Below are 24734 nucleotides of genomic sequence, written 5' to 3'. Positions count from 1 at the left end.
GGACCCTTCCAAGGAGCTCAATGCTGTTTGTGTGTCAGGGCCTGCAAGGGTCCTTGGTATTGGGTCTAAGGAAAGATGGAGGAGCACACAGTCTTCAGGGTGATCACACATCCTTTTCAGAGAGATTCCACACATTGGGAGTGGGAGAGCATTGCTTCAAGGGATCCATGGGCACCCCGAGTTAGGCCCAGGACAGGACTCTAGTTCCTAGGGACTAGGATGTTCTTTGTGATCTATAGACTATGTCTTTTTTGAGCTGTCTCTTTACTTGATGGCTGGAATCTGGAAAGGACATTATTGTGATGGTGTAGACAAGTGTGCCTGCCAGATGTTGATAAACCCAGGAGGTGGCAGTCAGAGAGCCCAGCCAATGACCCACCAAGAAGTATTCAGAGGCAGTGGCTCCAGTAGTTTCTCCTCCATCCCTTATCCTGCATACCTGGTTCTTAATGAGACATGTAGGGGATAACCTTGGGTGGGATGCCGAGGTCGCTTTGGTTGTGCGTTTTCTAAACTGCCTACCCTGGCTTCTCCCTCTCCATTTCATTCTTTCCTACATAACCTATTTAAATCCAGTGCTGGGAAGGTACAAGGATGGAGAGAGATGCTGGAAAAGTTACCTCACTTATGAGAGATTAGAACTATGTGTGACCCCTCCTGCATCCCTGGTAGCTCGAATAAGGAAAAACTTGGGAAATGCTGAGGAGTAGGAAGGTGAGGGAACAGAACACACAGGTGGAGGTGGGCAGAGGTGCAGTAGTCAGAGCTGGGTGTCAATGGGAACAACAGCTAGAACACCTAACATTCAAGTACTTCCCTGGGCCCAGAGGGAAGGGACACGGAATGCTGGCTTCATAGAAAGGAGGATTCGATGCTTGCAATACTCTATTTATTAAATCAGAGGAAACTCCAAGCCATGAGTAATTGCCAGGCCACAAGCAGGTTCTAGAAAACCACAGCTACCATTGGACATTCTTGTGTAGGGTACTTCTGAGCTGGGCTGGTATCTGCCTCTCCAGTCCACATGGCCCATTCTTCACTAGCATCCAGGTCCTGCTGAGGGTACAGGCAAAGTGTTTCTCCCTCAGGGCATCTTGCAGAGTTGGACAGCATTGAAGTACCTCAGGCTCCTCACAGGCAGGCTGCAGGACATCCTCCACCACTGCACACACTACTTTCATTTGCTCTTTAAAAAAAAAAAAAAGAAAGAAAAGAAAGAAAACCACTGGGAGTGAATTTAGTGGTTGTGAAATTTAAAGAGGCAAGTGCAGAGCTGGGAGGCATTTCCTTAAGCACAAAGTAATGAAGTGTCCCGCCGGCCCTAGTGGCAGAGGAAAAACCCTTCTCCAGTCCCCACGGCGAGACCCTCCCTAAGGAGCCCCTTACAGAGAGGCTGAAGGAGGCCTTTCACACAGATACTACCCATCAGTGAGGAGTACACAGCTCAGTCTGTTCATCTGTAATACAGTCTTCAGGCATCCCCTGCACATTAGCTCTTCATGTTCTTGTAGATCCAGAGAATCCACCCTAGGCAAAGGCCAGGCCTGATGCTCATAATGTGTCAATGAGTAAAAGGCATTTGTGTCTTTTGGGTGAACATCATTTTGCGGTTCTGGGAAGTACATGCAAATTGGTAGCAGTTCTGCAAATGCAGCACAAGTAGCATTGCCTGGGAAGGGGCAGGTGGCTTCTAAGAAGTTGGTAGCCTTGAAGAATATGGAGACACAGGGGCCAGGTACACATGGGAAGAGCAAAGAGGTCTTTGTTGAATGCAGAGGGTATTGTAGAAGGTAGAATGCTAAAGAGGAGACCTTTCCCTGTGAGACATGGAATTCTATCACAGACAGCCCTTAGGCCATGCTTAGAACTCTGGACTTTGCCTTTTAGAAGACAAGGGTATTGACAGATGCTCATTTTTTTTTTTTTTTTTTTGTTAGCTAGAAGAGAATCTCTCAGTGCCAAATGTATGCATTTCAGCTCCCCTTGTTGGTTACATCCTTGGGAGCCTAATATTGGAGGGTTCTTCACCAAGAGTTGGACTTTCTTGAGGCGTTGCTGTTCTTGAACATCACCCGAACTTCCTGGTACCTTTAGATGACCACTCGAGAGCAGTTCCAAGGCTCAGGACTCCATGGGGAAGCAGCTCCCGGCTCACAGCCCTTTCCCTGCAGGGTGTTGCCAGAACATCTGCTCAGGCCGGAGAGCAAGACCTCTCATTTCCACTTGTCATTCTTCTCTCTGTTGCTTCTCTTTAAAATAATAATTGTTGTTTTTCAAGGGAGACGTTATGGCCCGTGGAGCTGCGGAAATGTTGGCAGGCCTGAGTCATTAGGGCTGAGCCCTCATGCCCCCATGTCCCTGGAGACCTTAGCCCATCAGCCACAGGTGGTGACAGCCCCAGGCCTGATGTTCCAACCTCTTGGCCTGCAGAATCCTTTGTGTGTGTGTGTGTGTGTGTGTGTGTGTGTGTGTGTGTGTGTGTTTTAGACCTTCCTTTTTTTAGGGAAGAGGACCAACATCTGTCCCATATCACGTGTGTGAGATCCTCCAGACAACAGGGCCCACAGAGTTCAAGCCAGAGGTGGATAAGGAAAGAACTCGTCCTCCCTCTTTACTCTACCCAGCCACTCCTATCTGCAGTGGCCTCACCAATGAGCCATGGTAGATACTGTGCCTACTGTGTGTAACCACAGATGCCTGTAGCCTGAGGTTGGAAAAGTCTATTTGCTTTAAAATATACAAAGAGAATGTTTTTTTTCCATTAAAAGTATTGAACTAGAGGTCTGCAAAACGTCAAAAAGTCAATTAGAACTCAGCTAGTGCAGATCAGATAAATTAGTAATTTTTAAAGGTTGTTGATTTGCACAACTTCCTCTTCTCACCACTTTCCTGCCTTCTGTCTCTCCATCCTCCCTGCTTTCCCACTTATCCTTCCTCCCTCACTGCCTTTTTAGTGTGTGTGTGTGTGGGGGGGGGGGGGGGTTCTTGCAAATTGCATAGCTAGCTGCACACACATGTGTATGGAAGTCACAGATCAATATTGAAGTCACAGATCAATATTGAATTTCTTCCTAAGATGCTCTTCACCTTATATTTTGCGACAGGATCTCTCACTGAATGTGGAACTCACTGACTCAGTTATACTGAACTGGCCAGTGAGATGCAAGCATCTGTCTTTCTGCCTCCCCTGTGAGAATTACCAACGTGGGATGCTGCCCATGCCTGGGGATCCAAACTTGGGTCCTCATACTTACACCACAAGCACTTTACTGATTGAGTCATCTTCCCAAACTATCTCTCTTTCTCTCTTGTTTGTTTGTTTGTTTGTTTTTCCTCATTGAAATCAGGGTCTCACTATATAGTTTGGTCTGACTGATTCTCCTGCCTTAGCTTCCCAAAGACAGAGGTTACATGTGTGTTACCACAGTAGCTCCAGATGGTTCCTTATGAAATAAACTAGTTTCTCATGACAGAGGTAAAGTTCAAAAGTATTCGTAGCCATGCCTAAGGAACACTTGGTATGTGTGAGAGAGCTGGGTCCTACTGGATGGCTCAGAATGCATACAGACCTCATAAAGCTGCAGTTATCTCCACCATCAGCACCCATATTCAGATCTGCCAACAGATCATCATCACACCACCATTGCCACCCTTCCTAGCTGCACTCGTCTTCTTCTGGGACTTCCAACATTATTGTACCTCCTGCCAGCACTAGTACCATTACTAGTCCTACTGTTGCCATGGAAACAATAGCATCACCCTAACACTGTTATATATTCACAGGTTACTATTACTTCCTCATTAGCAAATATCTTCTCTACCGAGGAACTTATCTGACCCTGATCATACCTGGTGAAGTATCATACCACTGGGTGATTTGAACCATCTGAGATCTGTCATTTAGCATTTATGGACCAGGGAAGTGTGTAGGTGGTTTGTAAAGCTCAGCCACATCTGGCTGAGAATCCAGTTCCATTCTAGTACAGGGAATGGGGGTAATGGAGAGAAGCTCTTGGCTCCTTGTTGAGCTCTACTCTCTCTATAGCCAGACACCTCTGCAGTCTAGAGCTCTAGAAAGATCAAAGGCCCAGTACTCTTGTAGACAGGGTCAGAGAATAGAGAACTTGACCATATACAATTATGGACTTCTGTGGGAGGTATCCTTAATATGATTCAATGTCACTGTGTCTTATCCTCCCAGCTCACTTCAACAAAGCCCTCAGCCACATATTAAGTTTCTGTTTAAGGCAGCAAAGGGTGTTCAGACACAGAAAGAAGCTCCTAAAATCACTCAGTGGATCCACTGGAGATGGCATTAAAGCCTAAGTGTTTACTTTGCTAAGCTGGGTCTTGGGCAATGGTTATAATCCATCACGCTCCACACAGGGTCACATTCGATCTAGTCCTAGGAGGCCATGTACAGAAGGGCAAGTTTGCCTCCCTGGGGCCCTAGAAAAGGTCATCAGAACCAGCCTCCTTCATTCTGTTTTCCTGGCTAGCAATTATTTTAACTAAATAAGTGGCCATGGGATGAAACTCTGGCAAATAAGTATAAGACCTTGGCCAAGGCTTCTGGAAAAGGCTTTCGGAAAGGATTTTTCACCCCTAAGAGGGGACATGAGGAAGGGGCAGACTTCTTTCTTGTCTCTTGAAATTGTTGCATTATGCTGAGATCTTTGGATCCATTGCAGCCATCTTGTGACCATGAGGAAGAAAGATCTAGAAATAAAAGTATCTTGTTAAGAACAGAAAGAAGGGACCCAGGTCCTTAATGGTCCAGTCTTTAAACTGCGTGACTTGCTAATCCTGTCCTCCTTCTGGCTTATTAGTGAGATAAGTTTAGTTATGTGCTAAAAATAACTTTTAGTTTTGTGGGGTTATTTTTGAATTGTTTAGGCCATCTTTAGCTGAGTCTTTTACTCAACGCTGAGAACAATCAAAGTGATTCAATAATAGAGATTCCGTTTATTCTGGGTCTTTGTCGAGGTTATTCCCATCAACAACAACAAAATGAATTATTTCCTTAACCAGCTGGTGAACTTGTCCCTAAAAATCAGCATAATTGTTGCTTCCTATTGGATCCTTTCCCTGAATGTTACTGTGTAAAAAGTGATCATCTCTCTCAGTACAGGTTCACAGCCCCTGGCTTGCATTTGTGTGGACTGTGTTACTGGAACTTTTTTGGAGTGTCTCACTTGTGGTACCACATATTACCAGGGAAACTGGATTCTTTCTTTGGATCTTAGTCTCATTGATAAAAGATTTTAAAAACAGACCCAGAGGGATGCACAAAAACAACTTGAAAAGAAAAATGCTAGGCCAGGCAAACTGTAAATAACAGTGGCTTACCCAGAGATGGCAGGGTTAATATAGCTACAAGGGCTGTGGCTACATAAAAGATTCCACCCAGGGTCAAGTTTCTGGGAAAGTATATGATCTCATTAAAGGGACTATTATTCCTTCCATCCTTTAGTATGGGTGAGGTGTGGTCTTTTGCTAAGCAGTTGACTGGTCTAACTGTATTTACTCCTTATGTCCTGGTATCTTTGAATATTAGGTCTTCACCCAAGACCAGAGGTAGAACATTGATTCTATTCTTTAACCAAGGGGAAGTGACTTTGCTTCAATAGGCTTCATTAAGGCTCAGATCCCTCCACATTTACATATGGCAATTTAAATCCTATGAAAAGGTGAAGATAGTGTTTACATTTCTAAGGTCACCAGGGAAATGCGATGTAGGGTCCAAAGACCCAAAAATGGAAAACTACAGCAAAACATTGTTCTAGATGGTTCAGGACAATGTCTCCCCTCCTATCTCTTTCTGTAGCTGTTAGCATGGATACCTGTATCGGACTGAATTGAATCAAGTGGCTCAAGGGATAGGAAGCTCGATGATTATAAAGCAAGAAACAGCACTAAGACCTAAGGTGATCAAGTCGCTAACAGTTACTCCTTTTTAATGGCCTATGTTCAATTAAACAGTTACTTAGCCATTAGTTGCTTGTGTTCAAGGTATTTTATCGCAGTAATAGAAACTCCAATTAAGATATCCTCCAGAAAACCAATTTTAACAATAAGATCATGTTTTCTCCTCTATACAACAGTTATCTCTTACTTTTCCTGAAGGTACAATATACCTGAAAGGGGACACCATAGATATTCCCAAGAAGACAACACATGGAAGCCCAGCTCTCCACTGGCTCTCATAGCACTTGGTCCAGTATGTTTGTCTTGATTAGAGTTTTATTGCTGTGAAGAGACACCATGATCCTGACAACTCTTTTAAAGGACATTTAATTGGGGGTAGCTCTCAGTTTCAGAGGTTTAGTCCATTTCGTCATGGCTGGAAGCCTGGCAGCTATGGCTGACACGGTACTGGAGAAAAACCTGAGAGTTCTACATCTTGATTGGCAGGCAGCAGGAGGAGACTGTGTGTCACACTGGGCATAACATGAGCATAGAAGACTTCAAAGACTACTTCCACAGTGACACACATTCTCCAACAAGGCCACACCTACTCCAACAAGGCCACACTTCCTAATAGTGATACTTCCTATGACCAATCATTCAAACACCTGAGTCTATGGGGGTCAAACCTATTCAAACCACCACAATACTTAAATATCTCACAATACAGAAATGATTATATTTTTCCAACTGCTCCAAATCACCTTATCACCTTGAGACCCTGGGAGGCCAAGAGTGGAAAAATGTATAACTTACTACGTGTCTTTGTAGGACTCATATTGTCCATCAGAATGGCTGTGCTCAGGTCTGTCTGCTTTGTGGAACCATGTAGTATCATTCTGACACTTGGGCCTCTGCCATCCCCTTGCAGAATCTGAGGGGCAATCAGCTTCCCTTATCCTAGGTTCAACCAATTCTCAGATATAGAAAGTGATTCAAGGAGCTGCCTGGGATAGGTCACACCTGCAGCCCCAGAACTTGGGATATTGAGGCAGGAGGACAGATGTGAGTTTAGTTTGAAGCCAGGCTGGGCTACATAGTAAGCTGGAGAATGGGGTGGGCTACACAGTGAAACCATGTCTTAAAAAAAAAGGAAGCGAAGGGAAAGTGACAGGGAGGTTCCACACACAAAACAAGCAACTAAAGCCCACAGTGACCCTTCCTTCCATCATGCTTTCTCTATGGCCCACAACCCCGCTGCCTTTCTTACCCACCCTGTCTCCAGCCAGGACCAGACAACTAGGGTTAGCTACTATGTCCCCAAAGCCACTGACTTCATCCACACAAGTTAAACTTAAACCTGCTGCCTGCCCTGCCCAGTTCTTTCAGAAGCCTGAGCAAATCCTTTCCTGTGTTTTCTCTTCTTCACTTGGCTTCTTGGCCATCCTCCTGTCTCTCCATAGCACCCATGACAGGGCTTGGAATCTCCTCTTGGAAATTTTGAGTTTCAAGGGATATTTCAAAGGTGATCATGTCCTAGAGCAGTGGTTCCCAACCTTCCTGATGCTGTGACCCTTAAATACATTTCCTCATGTGGTGGTGGTCCCCACCCATAAACTTATTTCCATTGCTACTTCATAACTGTAATTCTGCTACTGTTATGAATCCTAATGTAAATATCTGTGTTTTCTCATTGTTTTAGGTAACCACTGTGAAAGGGTTATTTGGCACCTCCCCCCTTGGGAGGGACCCGCAGGTTGAGAAATGCTGTCCTAGAGTGTTGTGCCCCACCACATCTGAATAAAAATAAAATGTGCCATCACCTAGGGCTTGTAAAGCTGCAAGGCCAGGGTGAGGCAAGAGCTGTGAGAAATGACTTTTCTCTCCAAGCTTGAAACATCTCTGTCACCTAGCTTGTTGGGAACCATAAGCAAGGAAAAAGAACAGCTTTCAATCTTTGTAGCAACCCAGCCCAGCAATGTGGCAGACTAAACCAAGGGTCCCAGACCAAAGAGCCACATCATTGTGGGATGCTGGTTGTAAATTTGGTCCTGTCAGAGGCTGGATAGCCTAGATACACTGTGGAGGGCAGTAGAGAATCCCAAGGCCTTGAGAATGGTAACGGTCATGCATACCTACTTTGTAAGTCTAGTCTTCCCTCTAGGAACCAGAGGCTGTGCCTGGGACTCACTTCCTTGGGAGGTTTTAATTAATTAATTAATTAATTAATTTGGTTTTTTGAGACGGGGTTTCTCTGTGTAGTCCTGGCTGCCCTGGAACTAACTCTGTAGACCAGGCTGGCCTCGAACTCAGAAATTCGCCTGAGTCTGCCTAACCAAGTGCTAGAATTAAAGACGTGCTCCACCACGCCTGGCTTGTGAGGTTTAATTTATAAAGGCCTTTAAGTCCTATTTAAAAAAAAAAGGAGAATGTTTGGTACATTCATTCCCATCTCTGGAGGAGCTGATAGCAGCTGTCCTTTCCAAAGTCTACAATGAATTCTCTGTGCATAGATGCCTGGGAGTTGATGCTGCATTGAGACTCTGAGAAGTTCTGCTCTAGTGATTGGAGAGATGGATGGGGCAGTGAAGAAGGCTGGCAGCAAGGGTGGGTCATATTTGTAGGGGTGGTGGAGATACAGGAATGTGGTCTTGCTCCTGCTGTTTTCTCTCCTGTTCCCGGGACAGAGCCATCCTAGTGCCTGGAAAACAAGGTGGAGCTGGAACTGGAGGAACTTAAGCAACAGACTTTTAAACAAAAACCTGAAGCTGACTCATCTTCCCCTGGGGTCCTGTTGTCATCATCAGCCCTGTAGTGATTAGACCTGAATTCTGCTGGCCCTCTAGAATCCCTAGTTCAACTGAAAAGTATGCAGTGCCTCTGTAAATGGCTTTCCTGGCTTTCCAACGTTCCTGTCTTAGAGTATCTATTGCTGTGATAGCATTCCATGACCATAAGCAACTGGGGAGGGAAGAAGGGTTTAGCATGCACTCCATAATTCAGGGAAGTCACAGCAAGAACCTGAAGGTAGGCACTGATGTAGAAGACTGCTGCCTATTGGCTTGCTCCTCATAGCTTGCTCAACCTGCTTTCTTATACTCCCCAGGGATCACCTGCCCAGGAGTGGCACCACTTAGTCCACAGTGAGGTAGACTCTCCCACATCAATTATTAATGAAGACAATACCCTACAGGTATACCTATGGACTAATCATATGAAGGCATTTTCTCAACTAAGATTCCTTCTTCCAAAGGTATCTAGGTTTATGTCAAGTGAAAAAAGCCAACCAGTCCAGTCCTTCTCCAGTTGCCAGTCTTGGGTGGTTCTGGGTCCCTGACTTGTTCCTGGAAAGCCCAGACTCAGTAGGTCCCAGAAATCAGTCTGGTCATGTCTGCTCCCCGGAGATTTAGCTGAGGTCCCCCTCCTGGAGTCAGTAGCAGGGACAAGCTCCAGGCTCTGCCCCATTTGGGAGAGCATCCTTGGAGGGGAAGAAACAAACTGCAATGAAAACAAAACACTTCCAAAGGGGAGTTTCCTGACAGAACTTCCTGGCAGCTCCCAAGACAGTGACCATGGAAACACCAGGCTGTGGAGGTCAAATGACAGTCATCACGTCCTCTTTCTGGAGAGGGATGACAACTGCTGTTATTAGGAGAGATAACTTGAAATGGGCAAGTGTACGCTGATCCCAGTAACTGATGTTCCTGCCTCTCCTGCCAAGAGGAGGCAATAACTGCCTGGCAACTCATCTTGGCCAAAGGGTGCATTTTTTTTTTTTTGAGTTGGAAAAATGATGGATTTGATATAGGTTGTAAGCAGAAGTCTGAGGTCATCTTACATGCTCCCTTCCTTGTCAAACACCATTGATGACCAAGCTCTGTGATTCTACCTTCTTTACAATCCTCCATTAGGCCTTTTTATCATTGACCCAGACCATACCCTCTCCATTACTGCCTTAGTTTTGCCCACACATCTTAATTAACTTCACTACCTTGCTTCTTTTTTCTGTGTCCTCCACACAGACATGAGGGAAATGTGGCAATGCCTTGAAAATGACTGAGATCTTTACCTTCTAGCTAAATCAGGCCAGTACCTCCATATCTCAGGTTCCCCTTTCCCATCATGCTTTATGTCTCAAACTGGACAGCTCTCTTCATATAATGTGTCCCACAATAGGCTTTCCCTGTAACCACTTACTGGATTTCTTTACCAACAGTACTTTATAAAGAACATAAACAAGACTGCATAGACAACAGAAATATATTGACCCAGTGCCAGAGAATACAAGTCCAAGGTCAAGATTTAAGAAAGGATATGGACACTTTTGGCCACGGCACTCATCTTCCAGTAACTCAACAAAATGACAAACCCAAAGGGAAAGAGGAGAGGCACCGGCTATATGTTCTTGAGGCCTTTTAGGAAACATGGCGTTGTTCCTTTGGCCACATACATGCGAATCTACAAGAAGGGTGATATTGTAGACATTAAGGGAATGGGCATTGTTCAAAAAGAGATGCCCCATAAGTGTTACCACGGCAAAACCAGAGGAGTCTACAATGTCACCCAGCATGCCATAGACATCATTGTAAACAAGCAAGTTAAGGGTAAAATTCTGGCCAAAAGGATCAATGTGAGGATTGAGCACATCAAAGAGCAGGGACAGCTTCCTGAAGTGGGTGAAGGAGAACGATCAGAAGAAAAAGGAAGCCAAAGAGAAGGGCACCTGGCTGCAGCTGAAGCACCAGCCTGTGCCACCCAGAGAAGCATACCTTGTGAGGACTAAGCGAAAAGAGCCAGAGTTGCTGGAGCCCATTGCATGTGAATTCATGGCCTAATGTACAAAAGAGAATTAAAGGACCAGGACTTCAAAGTGTTTTCCTTAGGAAAAAGAAAAAAGAAAAAGAAGGGACATGTTCTTCTTGAAGACTTTAGGGTCAAACTGTCCCATGTCATTATCTTAGCTTCTGGTGGATGTTGACAGATTTTGGTTCCTTGTCTGTAGGAGAATGCCTGTGGACACTGCCTATATCTCCTCTTGTATATGTGGTGTATGTGTATGTATATGTGTATGTATGTACATGCACACACACACACACACAAAACACACACACATGTTCAAGTTTTGATTAAAAACACCAGTTCTATTTGATTTGGACCCATTTTAATGACCTCTTTTTATCTGGATTCTATCACCAAATTAGTTCATATTGTGTTCTTGAAGTGGGGAGAGGGGATATAATTAACACCCATAACACTTTCTAGTAAAGATTCCTTGGGACAGCTTGAAGGACAGTGGATGAAGGCTCACATTGCCAAGCCTGATGACATACATATAACCCTCTAGTCTCACATGGCAGAAGAATAGAACTGACTCTGCAAACTGTCCTGACTTCCACGTGTGCACTGTGGCATGAATGTACCAATCTTCCCTTGAGTTTTAAAATATAGAAAAACCTAGTATGGTTATTTGACCTCTCTACTGTCCCCCTGATGTCCTAGGAAGATAAGACTACCTCCTCTTTTGCTCATTCTGGATCAGTATAAAAGACCACAGAGGACCTGATGCTGGGCTTTCAGCTTATGCCATATTTGTTTGTCTTAATAGGCTATGAGTTCCTTTAGAACAGAAAAGACAATTTGTCTGCATCCCCAGATCCAGAACAATGTCAAATAAACAGTAGGGACTTAGCATTTGTTGCCGGAGCTGTGAAGTGCTGAATGCATGGGCTCTTAGTAACTAAGTGTGTTGACTAATGGTTCTCTCACCTGATTCCCTCTAGGGTCCCAATTTGTTTCCAGAGTGGCTGACTGCTCTTCTATCCCCCACCATTCCCAATTTGGGCTGAGACATCTGTGTGAATACAAGACTCAGAGTGTGATTCCCCAGAGTGAATGGATATGCTTAGTGTTTGCTTGCAGGATAAATGCATGACAATATAAACAACTTTTATACACATCCACAGGCATACAGACTAACAACGCTGGCTTCTACAGTTGTAGAGACCCAGTTCTACAGCCTGCTGCCTTTCAACCAGAGAAGCAGGAAACCCAGTGATATGATCCAGTCTGAAGTCTGAGTCTGAAGACATAGGAACTGGTGGAAAGAGATATAGGAACACTGGTAGTAGACCTGAAGTCCAAAGGCCCAGAAGATCTGACATCTGAAGACAAGAGAAGATGGGTGTCCCACCTCAAAAATCTTTTTCCTGTTTTATTTGTCTACTCGGGTCCTTGGTGGATTGGACGGTGTTCACCCACATTAGCTGGGGCAGACCACCTTTATTCTATCTGACAAAACAAATGCTAGACTCATCTGCGTTCCTAGATGTAAATGTTTCTCCAGTTACCAGTCTTCCTTAGCCCAGTTACATTGCCCCATTAGGCATTGTAAAGCTGTTAATAGATAAAATGTTTATAAGCAGGGATGCAGTGGCTTGAATAGGTACAGCCCCATAGATTTATGTGTTTGAATGCTTGGCCCTAGGGAGTGGCACTGTTAGAGGTGTGACCTTATTAGAGGAAGTGTATCACTCTATAGTACAGGCTCTGAGGTCTTAAACGCTCAAGCTATGCCCAGTGTGAAACACATTCAGTCTCATCCTGGTTGCCTTCTCATTAAGAAGTAGAACTCTGGCTCCTCCTGCACCATGTCTGCCTCCGTGCTGCCATGGTTTCTACGATGATGATAATGGACTAAACCTCTGCAACTGTAGGGCAGCCCCAATTAAATGATTTTCTTTATAAAAGTTGCCTTGGTCACGGTGTCTGTTCACAGCAATGGAAACCCTAGCTAAGACAATGGGCTCTATTAAAAATAGTTAATAATTGGCTAATCAGAGCTATCTAATCCAACAGAACAAGCCAAAATAATTTCTAGCAATTAATGAGGAATGTGACAATGTTGTTTTCTTTATTTCGATATTAAGATACAGAATTGAATATAGAGTGTGTCAGACAGAACTTCAGAATGGCCTCGCATGAACTTTAACCTGCTGTTACTGCTCTGATTACACCATGACACTATGTGGTGTGGTCTGAAAGTGAACTGACCTCCACATGGCGTCGTATTCTTGGACCCCAGCTGGGGATAAAAGTTGAGAAGGGTGAGTTATGTAACCTTTAGGAAGTGGGGCTTGGCTGGAGGAAGTCAGTTACTGGGAAAGTGGGCTTCAAGGGTGGGTAGCCTGGCCCTACTTCCTGTCCACTCTCTGCCTCCTGATTCAGTATGACCAGCAACCTGAGGTTCCTGCTGCCATGCCTTCCCTGCCATAATACTTTGTCTTAAACTGTGAGTCAAAAAAAAATAACTGCTTCCTTTCTCATGTTGTTTCTTGTCATGTATTTGCTCATGAGAAAAGTACCTAACACGTAAGAGAGATTGTCTACGTGGGCCTAAATAATCACCCAAACCAATTAGAATCTAAATATTCACTCTAGCTGGTAATAGAGTCAGGGGCTTCAGAGCAGAAGGAGAACTTGATCCAACTGTGCTGGATTGAAGGGGATGAACTCTAAGGCAGAGAAGCTTCTATGACATAAGAGACATTGGATGGATACAGAGACCCTGGCTGTACAGCTTACAGAAACAGAACAGCTCTGAGACAACAGCCCAAGCTACCTGGAAGGACATTTCCCTGACTTCTAGACTGTAAAATCTAGGCAGACAACCTAGGTGGGCCTTCCTGGATTCAGAAGTCTGAGATAATAAATGGAGATTGTTTAAGTCACCCAATACTTGAAAAATTATTCTGCAATACTAGAAATACAAAGGATGATGAGTATTAAAAATTAACTTGAAATCAAGAAGAAAATGCCAACATATTAATAGTGGCTGCCTTTGGTGATGCATTCTGTATGGGTTTTACAGTTTGTGTTCTCTCATCCTACAATGAGGGGAAAAAAAGTGTCTTGGCTTTCTTTCTTATTAAGATCTAGATATTTTCAAGACTGGGGCTGCTCAATCTTTTTGACTTGGACAGTAGATATTTAGGGCCCAAATTCAGCTTTCCAAGCCAACATGGAGTACTATGCCCAGGTTGTAGGATTGGAAGTAGCGATTCCATGTGACTGAGTAACTTGATCAGAAATTCCCACATCTAGTCTTCAGGAGCCTCCCAACCACACTCGTGCCAGTTTGCTCTCTGCCAAATCTTGTGCCTCTCCTTTTTGATCACACAAACTTCTTTTCCAGGCTCCTGAAGGCTTTTTCCTTGAAGCCTTGTCGGATCCCATCTAAATGACCTTCCAGGAATCTTCCCCATGATTTTTTTTTTCTATTCCTTGCCACACGTGGTAGATGGGAGAAGCCACCAAATGTTTCTCTTTATTTTCAGATTCTGGTCCATAGCATTACTAATGTCATTATGTCCAACAGGGAGCTGGGACAAATTAGCTGTGTCCTCCATATGCCCAAATATTGGGTATCTTTAGAGTCATGGAAGAGCCAGCTGTGCGGAGCAAGGCCTGGACGCCCTGAGAGACCCTGTGCATCCTTGCAGAGGCTCAGCACCTCTCCCTGACTCACCATAACTCTATGCCTGTGTTTATAACAGATTTCAAACAATTCTCATGCTGTCGACAACTGCCTGCAAAAAGGCAGCTGTCCAGCCCCTCCTTCCTGAACTGACATCCCTGTTTAGAGAGGGACATCCGGGTTTTTCTTTTTTTTTCCCTCTCCCCTTTAAAGTGTGATTTGAAAACACCATAGAGCTCCCCCAGCTCAGGGCCAAAGCAGGCCTTTTATCATCAGAGGTCCTGCAAGAACCATTTGGAGAGTCTACTTCCTGTCCAAAGAGGAAGTGGCTAGGTCTTGACCTCAGACATACTCTCATTTCCAATCATTTTCCAGCCTGGAATGCAGTGATTCAGTTTCCATTTATAAAGTGAAATTAGTGCCCGGTTGAATACTCTGCCTGGGGGAGGGGGAGGGAGGAGGAAATGAGAGCTCCTTGCAAACAATTCTCCCCTGTTTAGCTTGGAGCTGACTCTGTTGGGGAAGGATTTCCTTATGTTCAAGGTGTTAGAAGCCTCTCTCAGGAAGGACTCTGCCTCATTCTTTTTTACAGTTAAAAAAAATAATAATAATTGCTGCTGCTGCCATGTGACTCAGTAGAGGCTTGGCTATAATAGGCTCCAGTGTTTCTACAGCACTTTATGCTTCTCAAAGAGCTGTCACACACATTATCTCAGAAATCCTCAAAACACCTCTAGGAGGGAAGCAGGCAAGGCATTATTGTCCTCGTTTAACTTTCAGAGGGAAAGAAGCGTGTTAATGCTGAGCTCGTCTATGAACGTGGTGCTTGCTGTCTTATGTTTCTTTAGATCCCCACCTCCGACTCCCTCCCCACTCTACCCTACCACTCCAACCCGCCCACATCCCCTGTTAAAGACACAGTGGTGATAACAGGAGACAAGGGTTCTGTTCTTTGTTAGACCAATGTCTCCCTATGTGGCCTCCTGGATTTTGACTTATTCACCTGCAGCATAAGGCAATGGAACAGAGTCTTTGGGAGGATATAGGTGACATTTATGAAAAGATACAGTGGCTTGTTTGGAAATAGTCATCTTCTAGCATAAATTCTTGATCCTAGAAGTGTCTCCATGGAAACCTGGAGGAGTTCTTAGAGAGCTGGGCAACAGGCCATGGGGACCTACTCATTCCTGAGGCTCATGCCCAAGGGATTCATTGTCAAATGTAGCTGTGATAGTTTTTGTCAACTTGATATAAACAGGAGTCACCTGAGGCAGTGGATAGACTCTGGGATACTGTACAGTATCTAGCAGACGAGGCAGAGCATATGTTATGCAGGGCCATTGACATGGTAGCTGCAATTGGGAACATGGTTGGTCCCTGTAGAGATGGGCTCAGGGAGATGCTATAGGGAGAATGGGCCTTATGCAATTTCTGTATCAGGCTATAGGATGATTCTAAGATAGAAAAGGCATTGCAGTTTGATGCTGCAGCACACGCAAAACCTAGCCTCAGTAAAGAACACAACATAGAAGGAAACAGCATAAAGTGGCATCTGTAGTACCATGGAGGGACAGAGCATGGGTATACTTAAGACCTTATAGTATTTTCCTACAGACAAGATGGCGTTCTAGGATTTCTACATCTGGAAGTCTGTGGCAGATGTGTAGGAAGGAAGAGTGTTGAGACAGGAAGCCCAGCATGAAGTATTAAGGGATGATACTTGGCAGTGAAACAGAAGGGATACATTCATGATGCTAAGAATGCAAACTCAGCAGGTAATAGGTACCTTACCATCTGCTTCTTCTCTGTCTCCCCTGTAGTTGGACTGTATAATGCCCTGGAGTTTATGCAGTTTCTCTCTCAATCCTCTCCATCTATCATGGAGCTCAGGAGTTTAAAACATCTAATAGATGTTTGGTCTGGAAGCAATATATAGCGATTAACCAAAGACAAAGGCAATGAGTAGGAGGTTTAAGCTTGGAAGAGACACAGTGTTTGGACATCCATAGCCATGGTTCAGCTTCATGTTTCTAGCATTGTCAGGAGCATTTACCCTCAATGAATACTCCCTTTGTTTGGTGGTTTGAATGAAAATGGTCCCCACAGGTTCAGAAGGAGTGGTGCAATTAAGAAGGGTAGCCTTGTTGGAGGAAGTATATCACTGGGGTGGGCTTTGAGGTTTCAAAAGCTCAAGCCAGGCCCAGTGGCTCACTCTCTCTTCCTGCTGCCTTCAGATCCACATGTAGAACTCTCAGCTCCTTTCCAGCACCATGTTTGTCTGCATGCCCCTATTCTTCACACCATGATGACAATGACCTAAACTTCTGAACTGTAAGCCAGCCCCAATTAAACATTTTCCTTTATAAGGGTTGCCACGGCCATGGTGTCTCTTCATAGCAGTAGAAACTCTAACTCAGACAAGTAGTTAAGTTGTAAAGATGCATGGGCTATGGTGGGGAGCCCTGAAAACCAGTTAAGGGGGTATGAAGATGGGATGCCAGACTCCCTTTGGGATGCTTCACCTCTTTCCCTCCCACGGGTGGGAGCTGGGATAGACAGCTGCTCACCATGACTGGAGCAGCCTGTGCTTTACCATACACATCCTTATCTATAATTCATGTCTAGGACTGGTCATTTCTTACTGATTATTTTTACCTTTAAATTATAAATAGAAGGAGTCAAAGAGATGATTTATTATTATTATTATTATTATTTTGTAAATTGCTTGCCACACATGCTTGGGGACCTGAGTTCATTCTCCAGAATGTGTGTAAAAAGGCAGGAGTGGTGGTGCATACTTGCACTTTCAGGGCAAGGGAGGAAGAAGTGGGAGGATCCTTGTAGTGTATTGGTCACCCAGCCTAACCTTATTGGTATACTCCAGGTCCCAGAAAAAGGTTCTCTGTGCCCTCCTAAAACAGGACTAAGCCATTTGTGTGTCTGTAATCCCAGCACTTCAGGGACAAAGGCAGAAGCAAATGCAGGCAGATCTCTGTGAATTTGAGGCCAGCCTGATCTATGTAGCAAGCTCCAGGCAAGCAAAGGCTGCATAGTGAGACTGTCTAAATTACAAATGGGATAGTTGGAGAGATGGCTCAGCAGTTAAAAATACTGGTTGCTGCAAAGGGGACCTGGGTTTGGGTCCCAGTATCCACATGGAAGTTCACAACTATTTGTAATTCTTCTTCCAAGAGATCCTATGCCCCTTTCTTACTTCCATAGTCATCACACACGTGGTACAACAGATGTACATTCAGGCAAAACCCTCACATAAAATAATCTACAAAAATGCTTCTAAAAGTGAATAGCTCTTGAGACATGACATCCAAGATTTCCTGCTGGCCACCACACACATGTGAATGTAAACCTGTGCGATGCTCTTGACCACGTGCACACTGTAACTACAATCACGTCCCAGTCTGTTAGTGAGAGTTAGAACATCTTCTAAAATCATGGAAAATCTAAAGGACAGATGCGTTCCATTTTGTCCACCCCACTCAAAAAAAAAATCCTAGAAAATAAACATCCCTGCTTATCTGTGACTATTTGTGCAACTGGATGCCTTTGCAGAAAGATCCTGCAAGGATACACAGAGGCTCTAAGCTGTCTGTGAGTCACCCGTGCCTGTGCGTGGGCTTCGGTGTATTCACTAGACCTCTAAATATATACATGTATTTCGGGAATGGGACATCTGGTTCATAGAGTAGATCCATTTTCAACATTGTTAGATATTGGCAACTTTGTCCTCCAAAGTGGTTGTGTGTATTTGCAGCAATCTAATTGAGTTCTCCTTGCTCCACGTCTTCACCAACACTTGATGTTATCAGAGCTTTAAAATTCTTGCCAGATGCACAGATGTAAAAGGAGACATTCTTTGGTTTTCTGTTTAAGAACTGCCAGTGGAGGGGCTGGGGGCATGGCTCAGTGGCAAAGTACTTGATGTATAAGTGTGAGTCTCTGCATTCAAATCTCCCAAACTCACATGAAGCTGCATGTAGTAGCATGTGTCTGTAGCCTCAGTGTTCCTGTTGGGAGGCTGGAGGCAGAGACAGGAGAGCCCCCTGGAAGCTCGAACCAGCTAGCCTGCCATATGTGGTAGTGAACAAAAAAAAAATGTCCCTGCCCCAAACAAGATGAAAGGTGAGTACGGACATCCCAGGTTGTTCTTTGACTCCCATACATGTACCATGGCATGCATGCCCTGCACACACACACACACACACACACACACACACACACACACACTCACACACACACACACACTCACATACACACCCCACTTGATTGAGTCCCTCTTCTGTGCACAGTACACACATACCACACCAAGATGCCTAATAGAAAATCAATTATTAGCCTTTCAGTTATGCTTGGTGGTATACATACTCACAATACTCACATACTCAGGAGGCAAAGGCAGGAGAAAATGGCTCCAAGGCCAGCCCGAGCTATGCAGCAAAATTATGCCAAAAAGAAAAAAGGAAAAGGAAAAAAAAAAGACAAAAAACCCTAATTAACTAACTAAAAATAAATAAATAATATGATTACATGCTTTCACAAATTATTTCATAATACAATAGCCTAAAAGAGAGAAATTTACTATTTATTTATATAGAGATGGGGGTCTCACTATGTATAGCCCTAGATATCCCGTCACTCATCTTGTAGACCAGGCTGCCCTTAAACTTACAGAAATCCATCTACCTCTGCCTGCAAAATGGAGGATTAAGGCAGGTGCCACCATATCCAGCCTAAATTGTTGTTTCTATTAGACATCTATCTTTCTTGTTGGTTCATTTGATTAGCAAAATATTGAACTGAGGGACTAAGTGGATTATCTCTGGCTTCCTTAACGGGGCAGCATCTGATGATTATTTTATCACTGTTCATATTTAACACCCCTTCCTTTCTCTCATATCTTCTGTGAGAGAGCAAATGACTTGCAGAGTGTGTGTGTGTGTGCTCTTGTTGGAAATCCACACCAACCAAGACCAATAGACAACATCAGCTGGCCTTCCCTGTTGTCACAACACAGCAGGAAGCACAAGGGTGGGCTGCAGTTCCTGGTTGGCAATGTTGGACAGGCCAGGCAGGACCAGGCTGCTGTGTGTCCTGCTTGTGCCTGATCCTGAGAAATCTTCTGCTTCTTCCCCAGCTGCTGTCCTTATGCAAACTCCTGGCATCCTCTACCCAAATCTCTTTGGTTTAACTTATCCAGAGTCTCAGTGGCTCATAGCAGGAGCGCTCACTCACACAGAAGGTTGGATATGTTTCTCCCCACAGAGGATGAGATCCTCAACTGTATGACAGGTAGACAGACCAAGGTCTCACGTAGGTGGGAACAAGGACATGACCTCAGGTCTCTCTATAATTGTTCCCACCACTAATTTTTTTTTCCAGAAAATTGCCAAGGCTCCCTAAAGGCTTCTAATCCATATCCTTTGACCTCCTGATTCTGGGTCCTGTTACCAACTCCAGGAAGCTTCAGAGCCTTCTCTCCTCTGTCAACCTCACTGAGCCTGGATGCCCATCTAGTCTGGACAAAACCGGAGCTCTCCTGCCAGGTTGCCCTGCTACTACCAAAGGCATCAGAAGACGGTTGCAAATTTCTGCTCAGCACTCTTGTGTTTCTGCCCTGTCCCTCTGGCTCCACGCTCTTCCCAGGCACACTGGCTTCCCAGGCGTTTATCAGGGTCTGTGTATGTTTTTCTTGTGTGGGATTTGAAATGATTTCTTTAAACAAGGTCTGAACTAAGATTGATTTCCTCTATTTAGAGTGTTTTGTTTTGTAATATGGTTCTTTTAACAATCTAAATTGTGGGAACTAGGGAGAAAAGAGAGAGAGAGAGAGAGAGAATTTTCTGACTCCGTATAAATATAAATTACTTTATCTGCCTTTGAAGACTTCCATGTCTTTTCCTTGAAAGGGTTAGAGCCAAATTCTTTGGGGGTCCCTTTCTTGTCAGAACTGTTATGAAGAGAATGATAGTCATCCTAAGACTTGCATGTAGGGCTGGGAATGAGGCAATCTGGTTTCTTTGTGGCACTGTCTATTTTTCTTTCAAAGTACAGCTGTATCCATTCATCAAAACTTCACAACATAAAGTTTCCTTTAATTTGATCTTCATGGTAGCTACAGAGGTGAAGAGGCAAACGAAAGCCCTCCAGGCACCAGAGGAGGTTTGGCTTCCTGGTCAACTCAGTCGCCACTCACCAAGTAGCTCAATCATTTGTAAGTATATTTAAAACTATTTCTGCATACCTACTATGTGTCAGGTTCGAAGCCTATATAAGCTACTGTGAAATGATCTATTAAACCTTCCTTGCGCACTAAAGGAACCACCCTGCTCTGGTAAGTTCTGCTTATACTTGAAGGCCTCCCACGATGGGAACTTGTCATCTGTGATGACATTAGATTCCACAGAGGATGGCTCACACTGCTTGCATCCCCCTTTACACAAGGCTGATCCCATCTAGTGTTTGTCACTATGCAACCCAGCACATATACAAGCATGTCCCCACCCCAGCCCCTCTGCTCTGATGGGAACAGTCTGTGCTTGTGTGTGAGTTGGGACATGTTTTCAGAATGAGCTCCAGTTTGGTGTATCCTTTGGGACTATGATCATAAAGATGACCTGAAAAGGCAGCATGGGTAAGGACCCGGTCATCCTTTATCCTGTGTCTAAAAATGTAATCAACACGGCATTTAGCTGACAGTCATGTTGTTCCTACTGACCTACATGGGACTCAAACAGACAAAAAGCTTCTATTCCTCCCTGCACTGCTCCCCCTGTCTCTCAGACTGGATGGGTGGGCAGATGCTCACGTACAGAGCTGTTCTTGAATTTTCTTAGGCGAGGCTTTCTCCCATCCTTTTCAAAGGGCTGTGGACTCTGACTTCGTGGTTATAAAATGGTGGGTTTCTCTTCAATGTGCATCACACTCATATTGGACCATCTAACAGTTCTTTGTTCAAGTATCAAAATTCTTGTAGATGCTGAGCCCAGGAAAGGCCCTGACTGGCTTCCTTTGATTCATCAAAAAAAATAATCCATGCAGCTGTGTGCCTTTCTCCAGCATGTCTATAATGAGATGTGGCCCATCTTGTCAAATAGTTAGCTCTAGTGTACACTTATTTCTTCTACCAAATCTTCCTGATACCCAAGCCCAGCGAGCCCAGGAAGAAAAAAAGAAAAATTTAAAACAACTTATTAGGTGGTTGCTTTCAGGGCACAGTGCTCTCCTTGCTTTCTTCCCAGGTACTTGCCAAGCATCTGTTTCCTTACTCACTGGTTCCAAATAGGGTGAGAATGACACTTCCTGGACTATGGTTGCGTGAGATCAGGGGACAAGAGGGTCATGGAAGGATGAAGAAAAGTGGGTTACAGCCAGAGATTGGAACAGGCCCCCCTCTCCTCCCACCCTCCATCCCTCCCTCCCTCCCTCCCTTCCTTTCTTTCTCCCTCTCCCCCTCCTTTCCTCCCTCCCTCCCTCCCTCCCTCCCTCCCTTCTTTTTTTATAATATGGATTCTGGAGAATCTTCTTGCTGGAAAGATAAGTACTTAAGTGGCTGAGCCTTCTCCCAAGCCTTTCCTTTCTCTTTATTGTATAAGTTTTACAAAATAACCATTGCGTGAGGCCAGACAAGCTGTGAAGCTGCCAGCCTCAGTCTTCAGTTTATATTTGTAGTAGCATTGACGCCCTATGGGTTGGGTAATCATATAACTTCACCCTTTAGACGGTTCCTCATCAACATGCTGGAACACACAGGCCTTCTAAGTTATACCTAGTTTTCCTGGAAGGCACCAAAGGTTATTCTGGAGTAGGCAGGGAACCTGTGTCACTTCATCTCTGGGGTAGGGTATGAGAGTGGCGAGTTGGGACAAATGTTTTGCAGTTGCTAAAGCTCCAGCCACAACGTGGTTGGAACTCTTTCTTGACACTAGACAACTGTGTAGTTGAAGACCAAGTCATTTCCATTGACTCTGGGTATTTATACATGCATCTCCTTGACACTGTTTTTGGGCCACTTTGTGTTATCAAGTAAGTCCTCCCTGTGGGAGGTGTCTCCTTTAAAACTTGGTCGCCTCTTTATTTGGGGGTTGAAAACTAGAGCTAGAATTCTCTAAAGGCACAGACTCAAATCCTTCAATAAAATCCTGTAGAACTTATGAAGGGAAGGCTTGGGAAGTGCCCCTGAGGGCAGGACTCCACAGCTCACTTCATCTGCTTCACTCCTGTTACTAACAGGCAATCCTGGCTTGAAAGAAAAGAGAGCCATTCAGTGAAGGTTACCATGTTTCCATTCCTGTCTGTTGACTTTCAGGAACATTCAGTGTGGAGCATTTCGTAGGAAATGAAGCAACAGCAAGAAAACCGAATGGCCTTTTACTATATGCAGCCTCAAGTTAAAAATTCCAAGAAGTCCTGAAGTTATGTACAGACTTTCAAAGCAGCTGTTCAAAATCCCATCTCCATCATCAAGGGCAGGGCTGGGTTAAAGACCATTCTTTCCATATGGAATCCTAGTGAAGACAAGAAGAGTCAATACTTCCTGAGCAAGAACAAGGGCAGAGAAGCTTTTTGGGGTATTGCAGAGATAACCAGTATGCCCTTGGGTCACCCCTGTGATGGTGATCTGTCTGATGGTGCCTCAGTTCAGAACTAGGGTACCTGTGTAGCACCATCTAGGCTGTGGGTTCCATTCCTGGTGTTTCCCTCCTTCTGGCTTAGTTGCTTCCTAGTATGTATGTATGTGATCCTCATGCAGAGTTAACCCTCAGCCAGATGATTATACTAACACTTTAACACAGGGTTTCTACCCAGGTTATCATGGGTGCTGTACTTTGAATCACAGGATGTTTAGCTTTGGCTTCTACATACCAGACGCCATAGTTATACATAGCCAGAATGGTTAGTTTTGTCAATTTAATACAACCTAGAATCACCTGGAAAGGGAAATTGTCTATATCAAGTTAACTAGCGGGCATGTCTGTGGGGAATAGTATCAATGAAATCGATTGGTATGGGAAGGCCTATCCCACCCTGGGGAGTACCACTCCCTAGAAAAGGGGTCCTGAACTGTAATGTGTAAAGGGTCCTGATGACAAGTACCATCATGCCTGCATTCATTCTCTTTCTGCTCTCACCTAGGGATGTATTAGCTGTTTGAAGTACATTCTGCCTTGACTCCCCTGATATGATGGGCTATAACCATTATGAGCTAAAACATACCTTTTCTCCCTTGAGTTTGCTTTTGTCAGGATATTTTATCATAGCATTAGAAAATGAAACTAGAATTCTACCCCAATTTACAAGATAACAAGATCTCCCCACACAAGATTAGTAGGCCTCTTAAGATTTACTTATTTATTTTATGTATATGAGTACATGGTAGCTGTCTTCAGACATACCAGAAAAGGGCATCAGATTGCATTACAGATGGTTGTGAGCCACCATGTGGTTGCTGGAAATTGAACTCTGGACCTCTAGAAGAGCAGACAGTGTTCTTAACTTCTGAGCCATCTCTCTAACCCCCTCAGTAGGTCTCTAGATCCATAATTCCTACCCCCACTTAGTGCTAGTACAAATCTCTGCCCTAGAATTACCCAGAATTCCTAAGACAATACCTGGTATCATAATGCAATAGAAGAAAATAGATTTTGAACTAGACTGATGTGAATTTAGACCCAGCCTACTAGTTACTACCATGCTGGCTGTGTTTATCTTCCTTGCTGGAGTCACAAAGGAAGAGGTCTATGTGAGCCATGTCTGACTGAGAGAAGACCCTCTGCTCATGCTCTTTGTTCTCCTTGATCACACACGGTCATGAAATCCCACCTCCCACTGGCACTGGACAGGAGTGCCATGCCACTGTGCCTAGGTCTGAAGTGGACCCAAATATAAAATATTTAGAATCTTAATGTTTGGTTTAAGTTATTGGGTATTGCTCATTGTTCAAAAGAAAGAAAGTGTTTCTACTGGGTGTTCATGTGTTTAAATATACCTTTAACCTCTTAGCACACAATCTCTTTATAGAGAGATTCTTGCCCCATATCACACTCTGTTTCCCATCTGAGCTAAGTTTATTCCTCATATAAATCAGTTCATGTCTTGCCCATTTTTTGAAGAGAAATAAATCCCACAGAGGGGAAGTGAGTTCATTACAGCTTTACCACAAGTTGGTGACTTACTTGGCACAGAGCCCAGTGGCTGGCTCCTGAGACGGTCTCTGGCTCTTAGTGCTACAGAAACTGGTGGTGGATATGATGGTGTGTGTGGGTTAGCTGTGGTGGTGGTGGTGGTGGCGGTGGTAAAGTTGTGGGATGGAACAGACAGAGAGATGATTCATTTCTTA

General features: G+C 44.3%; 1 long non-coding RNA gene across 1 annotated transcript in view; it reads left to right on the top strand.

Annotated features, from left to right (window-relative positions):
• Positions 1–23795, top strand: part of LOC115032760 — a 47426-nt gene extending 23631 nt beyond the window's left edge. Inside the window, exons 3-4 of the long non-coding RNA XR_003838359.1 lie at positions 20511–20609; positions 22704–23795. This is a non-coding gene — a long non-coding RNA (uncharacterized LOC115032760). The remainder of the gene's footprint in view (positions 1–20510; positions 20610–22703) is intronic.
• The last annotated feature ends 939 nt before the right edge of the window (positions 23796–24734 follow it).

Source organism: Mus caroli, chromosome 12, assembly GCF_900094665.2.
Source record: "Mus caroli chromosome 12, CAROLI_EIJ_v1.1, whole genome shotgun sequence".
NCBI classification, from domain to species: domain Eukaryota; kingdom Metazoa; phylum Chordata; class Mammalia; order Rodentia; family Muridae; genus Mus; species Mus caroli.
The sequence above is the reverse complement of the archived record's forward strand: the minus strand, read 5'-3'. Positions and strand labels throughout refer to the sequence as shown.